This window comes from Haliotis asinina, chromosome 14 (genome assembly GCF_037392515.1).
Source record: "Haliotis asinina isolate JCU_RB_2024 chromosome 14, JCU_Hal_asi_v2, whole genome shotgun sequence".
NCBI lineage: Eukaryota > Metazoa > Mollusca > Gastropoda > Lepetellida > Haliotidae > Haliotis > Haliotis asinina.
The window spans coordinates 53,542,836-53,568,510 of record NC_090293.1 but is presented as its reverse complement, the minus strand read 5'-3'; the positions used below and the strand labels follow the sequence as shown (position 1 = coordinate 53,568,510).

The window sequence follows — 25,675 nt, the reverse complement described above, 5'->3', positions numbered from 1 at the left end:
AAGTGGCGTTACAACTAATTATACCTGTTATAAATTCATTAACTGAGCATCAAATGAATGATGTCAAATAACGTGTAGGTTCATACCACTTAACACAGATTACAACTGCAACCTAGCTAGCAATACCAAGTGATTTGGGCAGAATCGTCTATGAAAACAAGGGTTGTAACTTGAAAACTAGACAAAGCAGGAGACAAAACTAAGTCATAGTAGATTGTGAGAACATATAGCTTTCATTTTTCATAACAGCTTTCGCGATTTCAGCTTTGCACAAACCTGTAAACGAAATAATTTACCCACTGAAATGAAGATGAATTCTGCACAGACCCTCATTTCTATACCTACTATTACGTCACGGAGACGCGCCGCTCTAATTGGTTGAAATTTCGTTTCCGGCTGAGAAGTGTGCACAGTTGACAAAAAGGTCGATTTACGGTAATTAAAGATCGATATGAGCAGTTTTAATGACTTGGTTTCATTTATAACGATGTCAGCAAGTGATTTTGCATTTGTACCCTATTAGAGTATATGTGACCTTTAACAATGGAATTAGTATGCTACAGTGTCTTGAAAAGTTGCGTTGTGAACCTGCAACCAAGTACGGAGCCAGTGTATTTCTATTTCTGTAGAGCCAAGTTACTTGCAGTCACAAGAAACATCTCTTGTTCTCCAAGTTTGACCAAAGAAATAATCCTTACATGCATCACTTGCTTTGTCTTTACGAGTCACCTTTCTGGTTCCAAACTTGTGAAACTCGTGGCTGCACAAACGCTTAGGGTGCAGTGCAACTCAGCTGTTCAAGCCCCTTTTCACCCCTGCGCTACTGTGAAATTAGTGAATCTGTTGAAGTTTTCCATCGCATTATTTTACAAGTTTCTTAGTTCAATTTTTGATCATCTCTTACTGTAGATAAAACAAAAGGTATTCCAAATTTGCAAAGTTTGCATGTAATCTTTCCTTTACATGTGACCTTCAATGGATATACCGGTGATTGGGCGTTTAATATTGCCCAGGAAGGAGCCAGGCAGTGGGTTCCTTTGCTTTGAGCTTACACTCCAAATCACTGGCTTATCTTATGAAATACGTATACAGATGTAAGTTCCTTTCCCTCTATTATCATCACGTTTCTATGTTAACCGCTCTTATCCTTCTGTGTTGTGGAGATGTTCATCCTAACCCAGGACCGCGCCATTTCCGTTATCTTAAAATTGTCCAATTAAACATACGAAGCTTGGAAGACAAAATTGATCTAACTGACGTTGAATGTCGCTTATATGATATTATATGCTAACAGAAACCTGGTTACATGCCGAGATCAGTAATTCTGTTATAGAAATGCCAGGTTATCACCTTGCAATCCGGAAAGACAGGCCGAGTCGTGGTGGTGGTGTCGCCATCTACCTCAAACATAATCTATACCTCCAACATATGACGAGTCTTGACACCCCCGGGCTTGAAGCGGTGTGGGTGACGATTAAATGCAAAACCTGTCCTTATCTTGTCGGCTGTATCCATCGCGCAGACAAGACAAGAGTGCGGTATGTTGGAAGCTCCTCGAAGACGCTATTGGTAAAGCCATTGATCAAAATATGTACACTATCAATGCCGGCAGTTTCAACATCGACGTCCTTCGGGAAAATAAAATCAAAATCGAAAATCTCGAATTGCTGTACCGACTCGAACAAATAATCTCTGAACCTACTAGGATAACACCTCACTCAAGCACCCTGATTTTTGTATCGAATGTCGATAGTGTGAAGGGACCGGCTGTTCTGGATTCTATCTGTAGCGACCACTGTCCTATATAATAATTATATAACAATATAAGAACCAATCCCTTCCATTACAAAAGAAGAGTTTACAACTACTCACTAGCCAATACAGAGGGTCTGAACAAATGCATAGACAACATTGATTGTGACGGTTTATTTTCTTCCAACAATGTAGATGCCATCACCACACAACTACCATCTATAATGGGTAATATCTGCAACCAGCATATACCTAACAAGATCATCACAATCAGACCTTTAGATCAGCCCTGGATGACAAGTGAAATACGTGCATTGATTCGGAATCGTAACCGTTTACACAAAATTGCAACAAAATCCCACGTCCCATCAAACTGGGCAAATTTCAGATCAGATAGAAATGAGGTTACTTCCGCTATTAGAACAGCCAAACGTCTATTCATCTCTAAAATCGAAGATTCTGTAAATAGCTCAATCGGTACTAAAACATGGTGGCGCCTGACTAAAGCATTTTTGAAATCACAAAACACTGAAAATCAATTTCCTACAATTATATCGAACGATATTGAATATAACGATCCCGATGAAATCGCTAATATCCTAAATGATTATTTTACTTCTCCATCGACTGCTAAAGACACTCATCGAGATTTGCCTGATACCCAATTCATTTGCAAGTCAACATTATCAAGAATGATGTAATGATGTTAAAGACATCATGTTGTCTTTAGATACATCAAAAGCGACTGGTCCAAGCGGAATAGGCAACAAAGTATTGAAATATACTGCCAAAAGCCTAAGTCCCATACTCACGAAATTATTTAACCTATCGTTGAGTCAGTCAGCATTTCCCTTGACGTGGAAAGAAGCTTCTGTTATCCCTAATCACAAAAAAGATAGCGTCCATGAATGCTCGAATTACCGTCCAGTCGCATTAACCCCTTGCTTATCTAAAGTTTTTGAAAAATGTGTATTTAAATACATATTTAATTTCCTTAGAGACAATAATTTTCTAACGGATTTACAGTCAGGTCCATATCTGGGGGCAAGAGACGTAGGGTGCCGTCACTTAAGGGCCGCATGGGCGTTGACCATGCATGCACGGCCCATTCCCATGTTGCACATCGACGTAAGCTGGTTTCCAGGGCTATCTGGTGGTGTCATCAGAAATGACCTGTCGTCGACAGGTTCGACGTCGGGACGCTTGTAAGTCCGATGTAACTCGATTTTGGGCAGCATTACACGCTGCGGGTACTTGTCATTTTTCGTACATCGACCCCAGGGTTTTTATTTTACTCTGGATCGGAAGCCCTGTGTCTTGGCTTTCACGTCATGTGCGACATATGCGGCTGCAGTCATGTTTTCCAACCCTTAAAGCCACCCAAAGCTAAGCCCCCGTGCGTGTTTCGGGAGCCAAAACAGCTCACATTTGATAACACAAGGGTTTGATCTACGCATCCTGCGTTCACTAATTGTCTCCCCCGGGAGAAAGAGACATACTGCACACATATCATACATGAAAATGTGGCCACGTGCATGAAGCACCTGGGGTTATCACGGGGTCGACATGGGGCGCCTGGTTGGGCGTCCACGCCCATTTTGCCATCTGTAATTTTACCAAGAAAAAGGCCTTACTCGGAGAGCATCTTTTAAACGTCACTCGAACGTTGAATATTCACATCCTATTCACATGTTTCACATCGACGTGAAGCTGGCCCCCAGGGCTATATGGTGGTATCATCAGGAGTGAAAAGTCTATACCAGATTCGACGCCGGGGCGCTTTTAAGCCCGATTTATCCCGATTTATGGCAGTTTCTCACGCTGTAGGTACTTGTCATGTTTCGTACATCGACCCCAGGGTTTTGTCTTTGACATGGGTCGGAAGACCTGTGTCTTGACTTTCGCGTCATGTGCGACACGTGTGGCTGCCGTCATGTTTTCCCAACCTTAAAGCCACCCAAAGCCAAAGCCTGTGCGTGCGGCGGGATGCAAAACAGCCTATTTGATATCACAAGGAGTGGATGGGTAGATGAGTGAGTGGATGAGTGAGTGAGTGAGTGAGTGGATGAGTGAGTGGGTGAGTGGATGAGTGAGTGAGTGATTAAACATACCTACACATACACTTACGAATGGACAGCCAGAACTGCCCATTAGCTTTTGGTGTCAGGTGTACGCCATCCTTGGCTAGCAGCGCAGGTCCCATCCTCATGTGCTGACTGTGTTCCCAAAGGGTGGCATCCAGACGGCGTCGCAACATATTCTTCAAGCGCCGGTTCGCCTCCTCCACCTTCCGCTTGTAGGCAGAGACAGTCATGTTCCTTGGTTTTACCCTCGGAAACAGACTCCCTATCACTGCCCTGAAGAATGGCTGTTTCCACCGAAGGTAGTCCAGAAGATCCAGCAGGTCCTCGACCAGGTCCCGAGGATCAGTAGAGGCCGGCACGTCGTTATCTCCCACTCGAAAGAAAACAATGCCCTGAAAAGCTGCATCAAGGGTATCCACCTTTCATCCGAGCGACGGTCGCCCCTCCAATACCACGCACGCTCTGCTTCCGGCACTATCACCCATCTCTTGGCAAAAGTCAGCAGAGTCTACACCTGCTCACGGGCAAATCAAGACTTGAACGGGTTTGCCTGCGCCAGCTACTGTTTGACCATCATCGCCTCAACCACCAGTGTTTTGCCTGCTTCGTGGCTGAGACATCGCCTGCTTCTAGGTAAAAGCACCGGCGTATGCACTTGCTCACGGACGAATCAAGACTCGAACGGGTTTGCCTGCGCCAGCTACCCTTTCACCACCATCGCCTCTCCTTGATTTGCCCGTGGGCAAAGTTACATAGTATTTTTTTTAAAAAGTACAGCAAAAAACGACTATTTTTTCGAACAAATTGTGCAATATACTTTACAATTTTCAGAATAGATGAAATCTGTTTACACCACTGTTGCCGCCACCAGAAGAGCTTTCTTACGATATCAAAAAATGTATGCTACAGACTAGAGTGCTGCAGTTAGAAGCAAAAAAAGACGCAATAAGGCAACACGAGAGCAAATGCGACGTTGAAAGGCCGCAGACGCAAAAAGCGGCGGTATATACGGACGTGTGTAACGTCTCCAAAAAGCATTGTATATGTACATGTGATACGTCGTTAGAAGCAGATTTGAAAGGGCATTCATATGCATTATGGACATTTAGGATTGCAAAAACGATATGAAAATTATCGACGAACTTAACTTCCCATTACCGATCCGTTGAAATGGAGATAGCATGCGGCATTACATACGGACAGCTATGCACAACATTGCAGATGTGCATGTTATGCATCGCCAGAAACCCTATGGAAAGACCTTTCAAAAGAATCATAGATACTAGAAATCCAAAGAGGGATAACGAAATTAGAACAAAAGTCTACCTCCGCTACCGGCGCCGGGGCGACGGAACTAACATGCTGCATGACACGTAGACGTTTGCAGCTTGACATATCCGTGGACTTCGTGTTTTGCATTTGAAAGCAGAGAATAGATATAGAAAAATATAGCTGAAAAAGATATACTATATTAGATATATAAAGAATTGTATGTTTGAACCAAATATATCATGAAATAGGCTTTTGCGGAACCACATAAACGAAACATTTGAAATGACTTATATAGCGTAGAACGGATATAGAAAAATATAGCTGAAAAGGACATAACACATTCGATACATAAAGAATTGTATAACTGAACCAAATATATTTTGAAATAGGGAACCACCCCAACGAAACTTTTAAGAGGTATTTGTGTTAACCAGAGCTCACCACGTGGATGTTGCTCTTTTAAGAGTGCCATTTTTCTTCTCCTGCACCATTCCCACAACAGCAATTTCGAACAGCGAAAGCCTTTACTACTGCTGTATAAACCTAAACTGACATTAGGTAATGGATTTACAGGCTATAACCTACTACTTCTATCCTATAGTTTTGGCTTGATCTACTTTCCGGCCTACTTTCACCCTTCCCCCTACTTTCCATGATCTACTTGTTTCTCACCTTTTGGGCTATATGAGCCTGCCTTTACCTTTGCTTTTCCTTTTCCCTTCCCCCTACCTTCAGGGTGTTGGGGCTGGGGCTGGATTTGGGTGGAGGAATCTGTTGGAACTGACGCCGATGCAGATTCCTCAGCGTTTGATGTACCCGCTGCTTGTTGGATAGCATCTTGTACAAAAGCACACTCATTAGCAGCCTGTAAGGGAGTCTTCTTAGCGTAGTACTTATTGACAGTCTTTTGGCCATGTGCAAGATAGTCACTGGCCATCTTACGTTTGGCAGCATCATTGGGTCTCCAAAGCTTTCCGAACATCCGTGGCCGCAAATGTCCTCCGTTCGTTTTCCAAGTTGGGTTTAAGGAAACCTCTTGTCCTCTGATAGCGGGCCAACTCGAAACACATGTTTCCCACTTCATGTGCCGTCCACTCTCCTGAAGAAAGGCGATTTGTCCGGTAGAGCATCTTCAGGCATGTCACCACGTACATATTGGCGGTAATCCCTGAACATGTCGTAATCCTCTTTGGACAAACTTAGGGTAGCTCATGGACGTCTTGTGGTCCATGAAAGAAAGTTGGTACCTCCCGGCAACACACCGTGCCTTACTGAAATCTGCCAACTTCATACACGACGCCACTGAAGGTCTTTGGGCATGTCCAAGTTGAATTATCCCACAAGACAAGTACCGCATCACCAGGCGCTGATCGTCCTCAGATGGAAGTTGATCTGCCTTTGACCGGTCCAGGATGTCCCTCACCTCTTGTCTGGTTGCAGGATCGGTGTACCCCTTCTGAACAACGGAAATGGGCGGCGGTTGTTTGGTTTCATCTCTGAATTCTGTAACAGATTTACGGACCTCTTCGCGTTTATACTGGCTACAGACACCTGTATATGAACAATGCGCAAATTATCGAAAACCCTTGGGGACATTTGAACATACGTTTGACAGTAACTGAGAAAGGATTTGACAGCTGACATGTAATTTTTACTGCCACCTGCAGAAACCCCATTTTGTGAAAGGACCGTGTTAAAATAATAAATTTCATCTTCGTGCTCAAATATATCAAAGTTCATACAAGCCACATTACTATTTGGGAAAACACCAGCATTACGCCCTGCTTTTTCATGAATATTGGTTAAATATTGATAAAACCCTGAAAGTGTTGGCTCACTTTCAGGGAACCTATCGTATAAGCCAGTGTCTGTAAGATTAGCCCTGACTGTGTTTTGTTTGTAATTATACCGAGTACCACTTCTGGTAGACCCAGTTAAACCAGCACTGGTACTCGGTATTGGATTACTAGTTGCAGGAGATGCTGCAGATGCGTCCTCTCCTTGAATTGTGTGGCCAAGTGTTTAAGTACCCTGATGTAATCAGGGATTTGATTTTTGTTGACACTGTATGTGCCACAAAATGCCAATAGAGCCGACATTGACAAAAGCTGTGTAGCAGTATAGGACTCGCTACGGCGGCGATTTGGGGCGTGTATGGCGTGTAGACAAGGAGTAGAACTACCAGGATAACATTGCTTTAAATGCGCGAGGCCTTTGTAATAAGTTTTACACTTTTTACAAACGACCCATATGTTTCTGGAAGGCATACTTTATTATATTGCTGGGACACTTACTTTCTGGGAATGATTGGGCACTACAGAAGAGGGTCTGGGTGTCACAGTCTTGGACAAATTAAGAAATAAACTGCTTATACAATATGTCTATTTAGGGAATAAACCTAGTAATGTTGAGTATCAGTTTGATAAAGTGAGCATTGTAAATGACTGAAAAATGCAGAAATTAAGAGCAAACGAGAAGAAATAAAAGTGAAGTTCACTTGCCAATGTTGATTGTCAACGCTGACTGGTAGTGATCCACTAAGACACTTGGTCTGTGATGATGAAATTGCAGTGAAATGCATTCCCTTGTATTACCACGTCGTGGTCAGACAACTGATGGAATGGTTTAGATGAAGTTCACGTGGCCAAGCCGAATGTTTCTACGGGGGAGGAGGAAACTGGAAATTGTCCATCTCCATTCCATGAGTTATGTCCATTTGGAGGGGCATGAGCATGCCAAAAGGTGTGAATTGCCCATGCCAAAGAAATTATATACACAACGTTGAAGTCAGTGTGGCGACGAGGTTTAAAATCACAAAGTAGCGGCATGTCAAAAGGAAGTGACCCAATCTGAGTGATTATAACCATAAGAGAGCAAGGCAGGTGACGAAATTACATTTGCTGATAAGTAGCATCTCCAGGGTACGGAGATGTGAACACAGACGAGTGATATACAGCTAATCAGGTAATAATTAAGTTTACAGGAAGGTAGAGAAGAACGTGTATATGCAATCAGTCCATGCGGACAGATCTGAAAGAAATTATGAAAATAATGATGATAAGGAGTTGCGAACGCAACAGAGTAATTAAGTGGCCAGACAGAGGCGGCCTTTGTGATAAGTTACAGTTGTCAGAGCATGGCGCCATCTTGTCTGTTTGATGCGCGTCGTTATATAATAGAACGTTTATTCGAATGCACAGTATACCTTGGCACATCCACATTTTCAAGCTATTACCGACCCCTGTTACACCTTTGATTTCTGATGTTGAAGTAACAGCTGAAGTAACAGTTACATAATGCCGCACATTGCCTGATTAAAAGACGTTCCTTGAATGCATATTATAACGTGGCAATAACGCACTTTCAAGGGCTTCCAGATGCATTTGAAACATTAAATTTTGGATGATGGATCGTGAAATTATAGGTGCCGTAACACTGAAGGAGACGTGCGCCAGACCCCCGACTTTACCCGCCATTAGCGCACAGTACATTTGCATAATGACCCGCATGGCTTGACTGTCTGAGGTGACACGAATGCACGTCACACCTTGGCACAACCTCACTTTCAAGGGCTTTCCGATGCATTTTAAATCTTTCATTTTGGATGAAGGATAGTGAAATAATAGCTGGCGGAAGGTACGCGCCAGATCCCCGTTTTGTACCTACCAGTCGCACAAGAACAGTTACGTAATGACGCGCATTGCCTGATTATCTCATGTTCCTCGAATGTCCGTTATAATTTGGCAGAGCTGCACTTTCAAGGGCTTTCAGATGTATGTTAAACATTAAATTTTGGATGGTGGATCGTGAAATTATAGCTGCCGCAACACTGATGGGAGACGCGCGCCGGATCCCCGACTACTTTACCCGCCATTAGCGCAAATGCATTTACATAATGGCGCGCATTGCTTGACTCTCAGACGCGACTCGAATGCACATTACACCTTGGCAGAACCGCACTTTCAAGGGCTTTCCACCACAGTAAAAGTTTATATATTAAGACTACAGGCGTTGCTTTTATGACTTTATTCCAATTCATTGCAACTTTAGCTCTGTCACGTATATTGATTCCTGTGTAGCGCCAATGTATACCATAGCTTCTGAGTTTATAGATACTCCTTTTGTTCCATACATTGTCAAAGGCTTTACTGATATAACAAAATACTGCCCTTACTTCTTTACCGTCATCGATGGCTTTAGCTATGAAATTATACAGATACGTTAATTGATTAGACGTTGAATCTCCTGGCATGAATCCACCCAGACTGTATCACCTATTTCAGCACGGCTCCCTTAGGAGCTCCATTCGCCGTCTTACACGCGCATCCTGCACGTCGTTGGATGGCGGGACCCCTGCGCGTCACGTAGAATTTATCCGTTTCTTTTTTGGCAAATTCATAGCCGAGCAATCAAGGTTTCTGTGATTTTAGACCGTCTGAATTTCTTCCACAGAAGTCTCGGTGGAAGACTTTTCTTCCACCCAGCCACCGGTGGAAGTCGCTCGCGCCATTGTATTTTGGAAGCCTTTTACTTTGTGATATCTATGCATGTTATACATGGTTGGAAACCCGATCCAACGCTCTCTCCAAAAATGCAAACGTGATTCTAATGCTGCCCCGGTAACCAGTCCAGATTGAATCTCCGACATGATGGTTTGTGTAATTTTGTTGAACTTCAATTCTTTTATATCACAGCAGTCATCATGCCACCATAGTCCGGTCATGATGTAATGGCAACCACTCTTACGATTCACCTTAGAAAATGCATTTCTATACTGCGTTTGAAAGCCAGTTAAAGCGTGTGTCAGACAGTGTATAAAACGCACACGTTGCGCATTTAGTGGTGGAGCTACATGGGTATTCATGTGCGAAATGCAACAAATACCGCAGGTGATATAGATTGGCGGAATTTACATGAATCTGTTCACCGGCTATACCGGCGTCGTTAATATTTACAACTACAAACCATTTGCAAGGGGATTCATGTGGGATTCTGGAAATATGTAACATGCTGGTGTGCAACATTAGACATTGGCGCTACACAGGAATCAATATACGTGACAGAGCTAAAGTTGCAATGAATTGGAATAAAGCCGTGCTGAAATAGGTGATACAGTCTGGGTGGATTCATGCCAGGAGATTCAACGTCTAATCAATTAACGTATCTGTATAATTTCATAGCTAAAGCCATCGATGACGGTAAAGAAGTAAGGGCAGTATTTTGTTATATCAGTAAAGCCTTTGACAATGTATGGAACAAAAGGAGTATCTATAAACTCAGAAGCTATGGTATACAAGATGAATTACTACAATGGTTTGAAAGTTATCTCAATAATAGAACACAGCGAGTTGCAATTAACGGGTACAATTCTAACAAGAAAGGTGTCTTGGCCGGAGTACCGCAGGGTTCAGTCCTCGGACCTTTCTTATTCTTAATATACATCAACGATATTGTATCTGGTATTGATAGTAATATTCGCCTCTTTGCGAATGATACCTCGTTATATACAATTATTGAAGATCCGCTGGTCTCAGCTTCTACTCTTAACAATGATCTAGATAAAATCTTCCGGTGGGGTCAGGAATGGCAAGCTACATTTAATCCTACTAAACCGAATCTATTCAGTTTTCTCCTAAAAGAAACCCCTCAATAAAATTATATTTACTTATGGACGGAACGATTATGAAGGAAGTCAAAAGCCACAAACATTTAGGAATAACACTCCAAAACGACGGTTCATGGAATAATCACATTAAAGATATTGTCCGTAAAACTCGTCCTACGATCAGTTGTCTGAGGAGTTTTAAATATCGTTTATCCCGAAAGACATTAGATACTATGTACAAATCTTACGTTCTACCCATATTTGACTACTGCTCGCATATCTGGGACAGTTGTACATCTGAACAATCACGGATATTAGAAAGTTTACATCTTGATGCCTTGAGAACGATCTGTGGTGCTGTGCGTGGTACAAGTCACCATAAGATTTATAATATAAATGAAACTGAATTTTTACTCTCTGAAAGATAGAAGACATTATAAGAAACTAACGTTTTTTCTTTAAAATGCACAATAACCATTTACCGGACTATCTATGCGAATTAATCCCTCAAACTGTCTCTGCGAACAATCGGTATGATCTAAGAAATAATTCTGAATTTCAAGGCATTTACTGTCGAACGCATTCCTATGCCAATTCGTTCCTACCCGACACCATTAGTCTTTGGAACGCTTTGCCAAACTCAAAAGAAACATGCAGTCTATCGGAATTTAACAAACTACTTTCAGAAAGAGAAAATAATATTTACTTTGACCTCAGCTACGGATCTCACATGTCACAAATCATCCACGCACGTCTCAGACTCGGATGCAGTGATCTGAACGCCGATAAGTTCAATCGACATTTAACCAACAGTCCTTACTGGATACGGGCATGAAACTGCTCTGCACTTCTTTTTCATTTGTGTTAATTATTCACAATTAAAATCTATTCTTTCACTCGGCGGGCTACAATCTCGATGCCGGTATGAATGGCAAGCAGGAACTATCATCGTTCGAAAACCAAAAAAAATATTAGAATCTGGTCACAATTATATATTCACATCACAACGCTTCAAACTTTCCCTGAATACATAATGATCCACATCTATTATGGCTCGTAGGACACACCAAACTTTATTGATGTTAACTGATTAAGAATGTTCACGACGTCATATTTCACTTCACTTCTGCAAAGGGTGTTTTGGAGCGGCGTTAATATAAGCCATATGACTTGTTCGCCAATCCACATTTCATTTTGGAAATAAAAATATGTTTAAACCATATTGCCCAATCGTAGTGTGGTGGAGTAACCTTGGTTGCTGAGGATCTATCTGTAGTTATGTTGTTCTCACCAGCATTTGTTGAGAGATTATTTAATATAATACAAATTCTTGGATAATATATAACCTGTTATATAACAGAGCTACTACCTTGTCAGAGGAGGACAGTAAAACAACTAGAATATAAAAGTACACAATCCCTTCAGGACTTAGCGATTGTGGATAATCTAGCCATAAATTAAGATAAGATACGATGAAATAGAGTAATTGTTGTTGCTGTAAGTTGGATGTAACTATCATTGTGTCTATCGCTACAGTTCTTTTATTGCATTGCTGCTGAATGTATCCTGCCAGACAATTCTATGCTGCCGGAGTAATACCTTTTTGGCTGACATTTAAGAATACCATTGTTATTTAAGGCGCATTTCTCTGTTGGTTCCTGGTTCCCACATAGTACTTCAGCAATTTCGCGTTGCAACTTGGGAATCAACATATTTTTCTAATCTTGGACCAATACGTCTATATTATGCCATAGGTTTACTAGTGTAACATGTAAATGTAATTCAGAAACCCACAGAGCTGTACCATACACCATGTAGCACATCAAAACATCGCATCGAAAAATGGAAAACAAACTGTTTTCATGAACCAAGAATTCTTTATTTCAGTCTCTACATGTTAGCATGTTCGGGAGTTCTTCTTCGGCGTCATTTCTCTACCTCGGGACCATTACCAGGTATTCCAGAAGGGACTGTCAACTCCTCACCACCGCTTCGCTTCCCAAAAAAAACCCCTGTACATAAGAGGTCAGTGTGTGAACGAGTTTGGTTTTACTATAAGGAAGATAATTTACCTGTGTCATATTCTTCATGAATGTTAAGTTGCAATAGTGAAAGACATCTTGAGCTGAGTGATTTACCGCACAGACGCTCAAACTCCTTTTCTTAAGTCATGTCCACTGTTAGGACAAGGAAATCATCAACACTGATAAGAGTGAATGAGCAAGTCAATAGTTATAAGTGCGTCGGCAGTATTTTAGCCATGTTGTGACGAAAAGAGTTACACTGTAAAATATCTGTCTAAATACAAACGTTAGAGAGCAAATACAGAGTGAAATAAGTACAATAGAGGCTATATTTCCTATGTTTTTAAGTTACTACTGCTACAGATATTTTTGTCTGGTGAAAAGCTGAGTCAAGTGCTGTAACTATGTTCAGGTTCTAATCTTTAGAGTGTCAAAACATTAAAGACGAAGATTTGTTGAACTGATGACAGTACCGTTTTCAAACTGCAGGTGCAACATTGTATAATTACCATCAAATTTCATGCACTGTGCTTTTCTACATGTGCATTCTTGTAGCTAAGTTAAGTGCTGTAAGTATGTTGTGGTTCCAATGTTTAGAGTGTAAAAGATAAGGACGAAGTACAAGTCAAAAAGTATAATAACACATGGCCACATTAAGTTCACCTTTCTACAAAACCTGGTATCGTCAAAATGGGAGAGTGATTAAAAAGGACACTTTAGTGATATCTTGTCGCTTTTCTTCCCATATTTTCATTTAGTGTTGTTGGACTGCCATACTCACTACTGCGTCTCACGGCGACGGATGCTGAAAAACAAACACACCTGTATCAGCACATGTTCTGATGTGATACACCCAAGTGTGATCATGAATAAAGGGCCTTCTCTAGATATCATATTCTCCACTTTAAACTGCGTACTTCAAATCTTAAGCATGTTGTGAAGAGAATTTTCTCAAAATAGCACGCTGGTTATACGGTTTAGTGAACTAAACAATATGATTACTCCATAGTTCACGATAGAAATAGAAGACCAAGAGAAACTACCGTTCCTAGATGTGTCCTTCCAGAACTCCCCCAACATCATGGGCTTCTCCGTCTACAGAAAACCCACCCATACCGACCAGTAGAATCAGTACCTCTCCAACCATCAACCCCACAGCAAACGTGCATACTGAAGTAGACCATCTAAGAACTACATTCGTCAACCTCAACGGCTTTCCCAAACAACTTTTAGACAGAACCATATCATCAAGCCTGCAACAGCAAGAAGAACGCTAACGAAAACCTGAGCCATCCCCAGGTAGAATTAACATTCCCTACCAAGGTCAGATTAGCCACCACATCAGTCGACTGCTGAAAAAAAACTGCCGAGATGGATGTGACGTAACCTTCGGGTCTAACAAAACACTGAAGACCATTCTGAAGGCCAACGGCAGATGTACACCAACCAAGACCACTTACAAGCCTAGGGGCTGCATCTACGAGCTTATGAGTGAGTGAGTGAGTGAGTGAGTTAGTCTTTAACGTCACATCGGCAGTATTGCAGCCATATCGTGACGAGAACGATTAATTATGAAAATACAAATCAACCACTAGCACGGACATTGTAAAACCCTGTCAACGAAGGACAGCAAAACTGACTAGAATATCACAGAAAAGAATATAAAACTAGTGAATAGACCTAAAACAATGTATCTATAGAGGACAGCACAATATAAAAATGAGCTATAGGTTGCCAACAACCGAAGGTAGATCACCACACTAAGGACCACGGGGACTCACAGTACATTTGCCTCCTGCATGGACCCCAGTTGGACTTACATCATCCCTTCAGCCGTTAGCAATTTAGACAAATCTAGCCATAAAGTAAAAACACACATATTCTACGATTAAAAAGCTGGAAAACTGAAATTTACGTCAAATGTTTTTGGACTTACGTACCCTCTCAGGAGGACAATTATTTTACGGTACTTCAAACCCCTTTGAGGGTACAGCCACTAACGATTTGAGTTACTAATTTAATCTTCCAATTTTAAAATATTTATCTATTTACAGTTCGGTTAACAAATTTAATTCCTTTAAAAATGCAATAATTAAATGAGGACTAACACTGTTGAAAAGATCCTTCATAGTATGTGAATTAAAATACTGATCCCTTGTGATGGAATACTCAACACAGTCAAGCAAGATATGCTTGACTGTGATTCTTTCATCACAAGGGATGCAGAACGGAGGATCCTCACCTTTCAAAAGATATTCATGCGTGTACCTAGTGTGGCCAATACGACATCGCCGCATGATGACCTCTTCAAATCTGGACTGACAACCCAAGTAGGTGTAACCAATATAGGGTTTTATTGCATATAATTTATTTATGCCCACTTGGGTGTCCCACTTCTTCTGCATCAGATCACGGATGTAAGTTCTAATGCTGGCTTTATAATCAGAGTATGGAATAAGAAGTGGTGTCACAGATTTGTTGAGTGCTGCCTTGGCAGCAAGATCGGCCATTGCGTTACCGGAAATACCTACGTGGCTGGGTAACCAACAAAAGACGATGTCGTATTGGCCAGTGGCAAGATTATTATACAATTCAATAATTTCTATTACAAGTGGATGTTTACAAGAGATATTTTTAATAGCCTGGAGGCAAGAAAGAGAGTCGGAATAGATTATATATTGTTTACGTTTAGGGTGTCTTTGAATATATTTGAGAGCTGTTAATATGGCGTTAGCTTCTGCTGTAAAAATAGAACTATTATCTGGTAATCGAGAGAATATTGTTCTGGATCCAATGACAGTGGCACAAGCAACTGCGCCACCATCCTTGGACTCATCTGTAAATAAGGATTTATAATTGCTATATTTATGTTTCAGTTGATTATATTCTTGTTTATACTGTAATTCATTAGTTTCTGATTTTTTAAAAGTCGTTAATGTTAGGTCAACTTGTGGCCTAACCAACGGCCAAGGAGGAGAAGAAAGAAGACGGGAAGGAGCTATGTTTTCCAGCTCAATGCTGGCAGCAGAAATAAGTGGTTTTATTCTTAAACCAAGAGGCGGAACAAGAGAAGATTTCTTTTTGTATAAATCCTCATACAGGGGATTGAAAACACAGGTATATGCAGGGTTGGACTCATTTGAATATAGTTTTGTTACATACTGTAAAGCTAATTTTATACGTCGCTGCTCAAGAGATGGTTCGTCAGCCTCGACATACAGGCTGTCAACAGGTGAAGTTCTGAAGGAGCCAAGACAAAGTCTTAGACCTTGATGATGGACTGAATCTAATAGTTTTAAGTTGCTTTTGCAGGCTCCACCATAGACAATGGAGCCATAATCGAGTTTCGAACGCACGAGAGATCGATATAGATGGAGAAGGGTAGCTTGATCCCCTCCCCATTTTGAATTTGAAACCACTTTCAATAAGTCAAGTGCTTTCAGGCATTTAGTTTTAAGTGATTTAATATGTGGTAGAAACGTTAAGTGTGAGTCAAAAATGAGACCCAAGAACTTAGCTTCCTTCACAACTTTGATGAGAGTGCCATCTAGAGAGAGTTCAGGGTCCTTATGTGGCTTATATTTTCTGCAAAAATGTATACAATTAGTTTTGGATTGAGAAAATTTAAAGCCGTTTTCAAGACACCATTTATTTATTTTGTTTAAACACAGCTGCAGTTGCCGTTCAATAGTATGCATGTTTTTACCACGACAAGAAATATTAAAATCATCCACAAATAACGATCCATCAATTGAATCGTTTAAAACTTTTGATAAACTATTTATCTTTATGCTAAAAAGTGTAACAGACAAAATACTGCCTTGTGGAACACCCTGATCCTGATTGTAATGATCAGACAGGGTAGAACCCACACGGACCTGGAATTGTCTGTTATTTAAAAACTTGGCTATAAATTCAGGCAAACGACTTCGCAAACCGAAGCCATGTAAATCTCGTAAAATGCCATATTTCCAAGTTGTGTCATATGCTTTTTCAAGATCAAAAAAGATAGACACAGCGTGCTGTTTGTTAATTAATGCGTTTCTTACAAATGATTCCAAACGAACTAAGTGATCGACTGTACTTCTGTTTTTCCGGAAACCACATTGTATATCTGTGATAAGGTTATTAGTGTCTAAGTACCAAACAAGTCGATTATTTATCATGCGTTCCATGGTCTTGCAAACACAGCTTGTCAATGAAATCGGACGATAATTGGACGGATCCGTATGATCACGTCCAGGTTTAGGTATGGGTACCACTATTGCATCACGCCATGAAGAAGGAAATTTCCCGGAAGTCCAAATATCATCAAATATATACAAGAGCGTCTCTAAACAGGATTCTAGTAAGTGCTTCAGAAGTTGATAATGTATGTTATCAGCTCCTGTAGCAGTGTCGTGAGCTTGATCAAGAGCAGTATGGAGTTCATGAATAGAAAATGTTTCATTATAATCTTCCCCATTATCAGAATTGAAATTAATACTTTTCTTTTCTTGTTGTTTTTGATACTGCTGGAATTTAGGTAAATAGTTGGAAGAGGAAGAGTGTTTAGCAAGGGTTTCACCCAGTTTATTTGCAATATCAGATTTATCCGTAAGTAACTGATCTCCATGTTTAGATGATCGACAGTAGATTTAGTACCTTTACCTTTAATTTTCTGCACCATGTTCCATACCTTGGACATGGGTGTCCGAGAATTTATTTTGGATACATAATTTTGCCAAGATTGGCGTTTGTTCTGTTTAAAAGTACGCCGTGCTTTAGAATTTAAAATTTTAAATTTATTTAAATTATGCACCATAGGATGGCGACGGAAATAATGTTCTGCTTTTTTTCTTGCCTTCCTAGCTTGTTTGCACTCATCGTTGAACCATGGTTTTCTTATGTGTGGAACTACAGAGGACATTGGTATACACTCATCAGCTATGGAATTCAGTTCATCAGAGAAGCAATTAATAGCATCGGGAACGGGAAAGTTTTTCAGCACACAGTGTTTCATATAAAGCCCAGTTAGCCTTTTTAAAATTTCGCCTTGATGATGGAGGAACATCAGATGGAGTTACAGCTTTTAATACAGTAGGAAAATGGTCACTTCCACACAGGTCATCGTGGACTGACCATTCGAATTCATTTAGTAGTTCTGAATTTGTGAGTGACAAGTCAAGAGCAGAATAGGTCCCTGTACCAGGGTGTAAATATGTGCTGGAACCATCATTATAAATACATAAATCATTGTCAGAACAAAAGTCCTCCAATAACTTACCTTTAGTGTTTGTAGCTACACTACCCCAGAGTGGGTTGTGTCCATTTAAATCTCCCATTATAATACAGGGCTTCGGGAGCTGGTCATATAGAGCTTGAAGATCAGTTTTGGCAAACGTCGAAGACGGCGAAATATAATGAGAGCATAGCGTAAACGCTACATGTAAAGTAACTCACACTGCAACAGCCTGCATATTAGTATTAAGTGAAACATGGCTTTGAATAACGTTTTGTCTGACTAAATGACATGATCCGCCAGTGGCCCTATCACCCGGAGGTGAAAAACAATGATATGCATTAAATTGACGAAGGTCAAATGTATCTGTTTGTTTTAAATATGTCTCTTGGAGACATATCGCTGAAGGTGTAAAATCTTGTACTAATAGCTGTAATTCATGTAAATTAGTCCTCAATCCTCTGCAGTTCCACTGTATAATATTATTAGAACAAACTATCTTTTGGGGGGATTTATTGGGGATCTACCCCGCACTCCTTTGGAGGGCGACAAGCTATGTGCCCTAGAATGGACGTTTTCAGAAATGTCCATGTCTTCAAGAGACCCGTATTTATTAAATAGTTGAATTTTGTTCTGTGACCCTTTAGGAGCTCTGCCACTTTGTTGTTTTGAAGCATCAGCCTTTGGCTTCGGTTTACTTTTTACAGTTTGTTGACTATCAGCTGTCGATTGAGACTTTGAGTGTGACTGAGATGATGGTTTGTGATCAGAAGAAGACTTTGAGGTACTAGGAAGTGATTCCTCAGTCTGAGATGATATGGCAGGGTACAAATGCTGTGGAGAAACACAATTTACCCAAGTCAAGGTAGTTTGGCAGCCTGTGGATGATTTTGTTATTTTAGGGGTAGACTCCAATGAAGTTTTTGCTACTGTAGCATAACTTTCTGGAAGATCAGACCTCTTTACCATTTTTTTTGCCTCAGAAAAGGAGATATTTTGAGTAAACTTTATTCTGTTTATCTCCATTTGCTCTTTCCAAACAGGACACTGTTTTGAAAATGAGGAGTGGTCGCCTGAGCAGTTGGTGCATTTTTTGACGTTACTGTCACAATCTTCTGTTGTGTCTGTCTTTTCACTGCAGTGAGCACACACAACAGACAATGTGCAAGTATTGACACCGTGGCCGAACTTTTGGCATTTGAAACACCGAAGGGGATTCGGAATGTACTTTTCCACACTGATATTACAGTATCCAGCTTTAAGTGATGTTGGAGCACTAGGTGATGAGAAAGAAAACAGATAGGTATTAGTTTGAATAGTTGTGTTGTTTCTACGGGCTGTGAAACGTTTGACATATAATACACCCTGATCTTTCATTTCGGAAGCGATATCAAGTTCAGACATGTCTGCCAGTAAGCGATCTCGATCACGTACGATTCCCTTGCTCGTGTTCAGTGTTTTGTGGGCCGTGACAGTAACCGGAGTGCCAACGAAAGTGTCAGTGTTCAAAAGGTTCGTTGACTGTTGCCTTTTGGCGCACTCGATCAACAGTGCACCAGAACGTAATTTTCTAATGTTCTTTACATCACCGGCAATGCCTTGAATACCTTTAGACACCGCAAAAGGGTTTAACTTTAAAGGTGCATTATCTTTGGTCTCAATGACAATAAAACGTGGCCAGTAGTCAATGTGTTTAGACGTTCTGAGGTCATCAACAGGGTCATTTTCAAGAGGACGTTTACTCTTTTTAGTGGGGGTTTCGTAAGCCATGGTGAATTATTTAGGTTTCATCATCCGAGCTCCCCACCCACCACGGAGTATCACAAGGACAATGCTAAAGCAAGCGGGCCTCCAGTCTGCAGCACCAAGGATACCCGGATGATATACTCCAGCAGAAGAATTATAAATAATTGATCCGCCAGATTGGCCCATGAGCCATCGCCTTCTGGGCATACGACTCTAGGCAAAGTTTTGAACGTCAGAATTCAAATCAAACATGTTTATAAAAATAAAACCAAGACCAAAATTACATCAATTTCAAATTATACTTGTGCAATGATAAATATACATAGATTCCATGCACAGGGCTTGGCATGACCAGCCGATTGGTCGAACCGGGCCCATTCGACCACCCGTCTAGGCGAAGTCAGGGCCAAAGTGGTGTATTGAGCAACAGGAACACGGTTGCAAGCTCCTATTGCCCTCAACCACCAGGATCCCTTCCTCCGCCGACACGGGCCGCAACCCACGGCAAACGGGTTGGTAGACCAAATATCCCCCCGGGTCCACTACGGGGGTGTTGGCGAGCTCTTAGCGTGACCCAGCACCCACCACGAGGAGGTGGCTCGCCACGGGTGCCTACGAGCTTATGTGTAACTGTGGCAGCAACTATGTAGGAGAGACATCTCATCCCAATGACATTAGGCTGAAAGAGCACAGAACTTCAGTAGAGAAATCAGATATAAAGTCCGCCCTTTCTGAACATATTGTGAACAATCTGTCACACTCCATTGACTGGCAAGCAAATACAATCATAGCCACGAACGTCCATGATTGGCGACGACGCACAATTTCAGAAGCTATCAACATCAAGAGATTAGCCGTACGGATGAGCAGAGACCAAGGGCTTTACCTACCCAATGTCTGGGAAATGAAATACACGCGAGGCTTCACCAATCACCTCCTAATCCACTGTTACAGCATCATCCCACCCTTAGTATCTTATCCTAGCTTTTGTATATTGTTAGGCTCTCACCCCCCACTAGTGTACACTAATCAAATACACTGGCTTCTATTGCTTAATCCATTGTCACAACACCATACCAGCTTTTGTATATTTTAATCCTCTTTTCATCTGCTATGTTTTAATCGTACATACATGCTTAAAATCATCACTCTGGCTTCATGTACATTACTAGTATATATATCCTGGCGATAAGGTGCCTGATTCTGATTGAAGAGATGCCTGTAAGTAGGAGGAGTGTGGATAATGGGGTGCCAGCCCTGACCCCTAGGGCTAGTTTTAGGGCATTGTATTGTAAGGAGATTAGTTTGTGGAGGTTGGTGGGGGAGAGGGAGTGCAGGACCGAAGCGGCGTAGTCCAGTTTCGACTGGATAAGACAATGATAGATGTCGATAAGTGTTTGTTTGTCGGCTCCCCATGTGGTGCCTCGAATACATTTCATTAGATTTAAATCTTTTTGACAATTGTTGACCAGGTTATTAATATGGGGAGTCCATGTTAGGTGTTGGTCGAAAGTTACTCCTAGGAATTTTGCTTCTTTTTCAAAGTTGATTTTTTGGTTGTTTAGGTGTAGTTTGGGTGTGTAATTTTGCATATGCTGTTTTTTGAAGAGAATGCCCACGGTTTTGTTGACATTTATATGGAACCCCCACTTATGGGCCCAGTTTTGGAGGTGGATTAACATTCGTTGTGCTTTAGAAGTGGCTTGCATTATTGAGGTGGAGGAAATCCAAAAAGAGATGTCATCTGCGAATTTAGCAGTGGTAATTTCAGGCCATTTTTGAGGAAAGATGTCATTGATCATGAAGTTAAAGAGGGTTGGTGATAGGATGCTACCCTGGGGGGTACCATTTTCTAGAGGATATGGGTCCGAGAGGGTGTTGTGACTTTTGACTATTATTTGTCTGTCTTTTAGGAAATGGTGAATGAAATTTAGAATATTACCGTGTATGGCATTTTGCTGTAGTTTTTTTAATGAGGCCGTTGTGTCAAACCATGTCAAATGCTTTACTGAAATCTATGAAGATGGCCAGTGTGTATTGTTTCTGTGCTTGTGCGATTCTAACATCATGCTCCAAATGCAAAATGTTATCTAAAGTTTGTCGATTTGGAGTGAAGCCGCTCTGGTCCTGTTTGATAAGATTGTGGGTTTGGATATGATGTTTTAGTCTATTGTTTACTATGGTTTCCAGCGTTTTGCAAAGGTGTGATCAGTACACGAATAAATCAAACCGCACTCAATATACAACACCATAAAAACAAAATTCACCAACATTAAAAAATCCACCCTTAAAAAGTTCAAAAACAATAAAAATATTGCTCCTTTCTACTTTCACCTATCCAGTCTGCTACATGCACAACACCTTAATACAATACAACACTCACCTCCCATAGCAAGCTACATCCATCACCTCCCCCCACCCAAAACAGATACCACACTACAACACCACATGCTAAACACAACCCCTAAACCTGACACTCACACTAAAACAAACATTATCCACCTAGACACCCACTACCCCAACCACACTCACATATATACAGACGCATCTATCTCAACAAACAAAACAACAGGAATAGGTATACATGTTCAAACAACCCCACCCCTCACCACCAACTTCCATCTTACAAACCATATAAACAACACCACAGCAGAACTACTGGCAATCCTTACAGCCCTCCATACTATCCCTACCCTCTCGGCCTCCCACCTCCTCATCATAACCGACTCCCTCCCAGCCATAAATCAACTTCAAAACAAATTCTCTAAGTCCCGCCCTGACCTTATCCACCAAATCACCCAACAAATCAACTATCTTCAGAAACACAACAAAATCATAACACTTCTCTGGATCCCTGCACACACACACAATACAGGCAACAACACAGCAGACTTAATAGCCAAACTAGCAACTACCCACCCATCCCCACATATACCTTTTCACACTTCAAAAACAGAAACAAAACAACTCATCAAATAATACACATCTACACTTAACTACAATCATAACATAAACTCAAGCAAGTCCATCTGGGTCAAATCCATCATTACAAAACCCATCAACAAAACACCCACATTCTCAGACACCCCCTACCTAGACACACTTATCACACGACTTATCACCGGCAACACCAACCTAAACTACAATCTATACAGACAAAACAGACACCCAGATGGACTCTGCCCGCATTGCAAAACAAAAGAAACAATATCACACATACTCACTGAATGTAAACAACAACACACCAACATCACACAACTACACAACTCAATCCCACCAAAATACCACTACGACACATCAACTACTCAACCCGGCTAACCCAAAATCCATCTTCAGCGCAGTAGCAACCTTCATTCTCAACTCCTCCATAGCACACAAAATCTAAAACCGAAAACCCTTCTCCACAATATCCTTCACCCACGACCGCCATCTTACCTCTCGCCTGTACCGTGAGCCACCTAACGGTCCCATAAGCCGGTGCGCGGTCGTCTCCTCCGACGTCCGCGCCCGTCCACACGCTCTCTGCCTCACTCAAACTCCTCTACCGTCAATCTGCTTACCCCCTCCCGCAGCCTCCCAAATCCCCAGCTCAGTTTTAACCTTTTACCCATCCAAATCTCCCCCCCCCCTTTTTTGTTTTAAGCTATTTTATTATATACATACAATATATTTATACCAAAAAACAACATTCTTAAACAAATTATTTATACCAAAAACACATTTTAGTACACACCACAAAGTGTTGTACACAATCTCACCATCCCCCCCGCCAACCACTGTACATATACCACCCTAAACTTAAAAAAAAACCCTCATCTATACCTTATCTTATCATATACACCTATTTATATACCCAAAACATTTTAATCCCCACACTTACCGTCCTTCTTACCCCACCCCCCACCCCCATATTTCCAATTTTTTTACTTTTACTTCCCTTATCTAACCTTATACAGCTTAACTGTATAACTCAACTTTCCCCCTATGCTATACCATTCCCACTCCCTATTCCCTATATTGCTCCTCCCCCCTCCCCCCAACTTTATAACCAACTATCTACTCTCCATACTTTCTAAACCTATACCAAATATAAATACCCTCCCCCCTTTCTTTATTTCGGCAACCTACCAATACGGTCTTCCAAATTCACTAGGCTTACTCCCTACATTTATCATTTTTTAGGGTAGGTGGTTTAAATTTATTACCACTTTTCATTATTTAATCACCCCCACCTACCCCGTCGGCCACATTGGCTAGGTGTTAGAAGCCGACGTAAAATCCATTCAAACTGAAACTGAAACTGCCTGACTCTGAGAGTGCGGGTTCGAATCCCGGATGGGACTCAACCGAAAAGTACTAGAATTTGTCCTTTACTAAGAAAGTGAAATCCCAAGTATGACATATGTTGCATTTGACCACTTTCTAAACGGCATCCCGTAATCATCCTGTCTAACAGTTAGTTAGTATACAACTGACGAAGCGGCAAGGAATAGCCCAGAAACGTCGAAAAACAATATTGAAGAAGTTGACATCCATAACAATTTGTCGTATATTAGAATACCGACTTCTAAATACCTCTCAAGAACCCCAGTGTATTGTGTTGTTAGTGGAGACACGATTAGTATCTTCTATATACTGTCTCTGGGGACTAAAGGAGTAGATGACTGACCCAAAGGCTGTTCTACTCACCATCCACAATCCCAGAATGTGTATTCATTTGTACCATGGAAATAACTGAAACATATAAGCGAGAAAACAAATGTTTCAGTGCTTGTCTTGGTTGTTTGTTTATTGATTTACGCCATTCTCATCAATACTGGATGATACATTTCAGTGATTGACACCAATGACATCGATACGATGCACAGGAACGTGAGTCTGACCACTCGATGTGATACCACTAGCAAAAACTAAGAGAACTCATTATAAGTGCATTGGTGGGTTAAAATTTAAGGTCACCTTGTACAATACGTTAGTCATTTCATGAAGAGAAGACTTATGTTAACTATAAAAAATATCAGTCACATAACAACGTAAAAGTATTAGAAAGACCCCTTTAAACTATCAAAATCATCTTAATGATTTCACATTACACTTAATACTCTAATCACCAGTAACTGTGCTACCTGCATGGCCACTCGCTGGATTTAAATTCTCCTTTCCGGTGTTAGCCAAATTAGCCAAACATTAAAAATACATATATTCCACGATTAAAATCATGGAAAATGATAATCATCTGGAATGAAGTTCGGCCTACATTCCCCCTCAGGAGGAAACTTCAACCTTCTGAAAGTTATCGTTCTTGTTAGCAATAGTTATGGTCTTCATATGCAAATATGTAATCCTTCTAGAAGGTGAAGAATGACTAAATGCTTCTGTCAGGAATAACTGATGTTCAACACTTACTAACCATTTGATAATCACTACACTTTCCGTGCTACTCACAAGGAAATGACATCAATGCAACCCCAATACGTTCCCTTCAGCTTCCCTTTGATATTTGAGTCGCATGGAAAGTACCTCAAGAAGCACGTCAAGATGCATCATCTTTTAATATAAAAGTCTAATGTCTGGAAGGATTTGATCTTGATTTAGTGGCCCAAAACCCGAAATATCATTTTCGTGGGGTTTCCCTTAGTTATGCAGGTTGTTCGCGTTCTGTGTGCAAGCATTTGCCCTGTAAGGCAGTGTAGACAGAAAATCAGCTCAACCAAAAGGTGGACTAAAATTTTGAGATTTAAATGTTCATTTCTACAGGTAGAATTATGAGGATTCGCAATCTTAATTCCACTTTACTTGTTTTACTTTTTTGCGTAAAGCAAACTTCATCGGTACTTTTTCACTACAGACTATAATGAAATTAGGTGTGGTGTGGTTTTCAAAGGTCACCGATGTTTTCTAACACACAATAGGCTAACTTACCAAGAACCATCAGAAGGACCAGCTTCATGTTGAACCGTGTGGGTAGTCG

The 25,675-nt window shown here is 41.0% G+C and overlaps 1 long non-coding RNA gene across 1 annotated transcript; it reads right to left on the bottom strand.

The window, feature by feature from the left end:
* Positions 1 to 12,594: 12,594 nt before the first annotated feature.
* LOC137262188 (uncharacterized) lies at positions 12,595 to 25,675 on the bottom strand. The gene is made up of 4 exons (XR_010954896.1): positions 25,627 to 25,675; positions 24,394 to 24,438; positions 13,519 to 13,542; positions 12,595 to 12,725 (listed from the first exon to the last, which is right to left on the bottom strand). It is a non-coding gene; the product is annotated as an uncharacterized lncRNA (long non-coding RNA).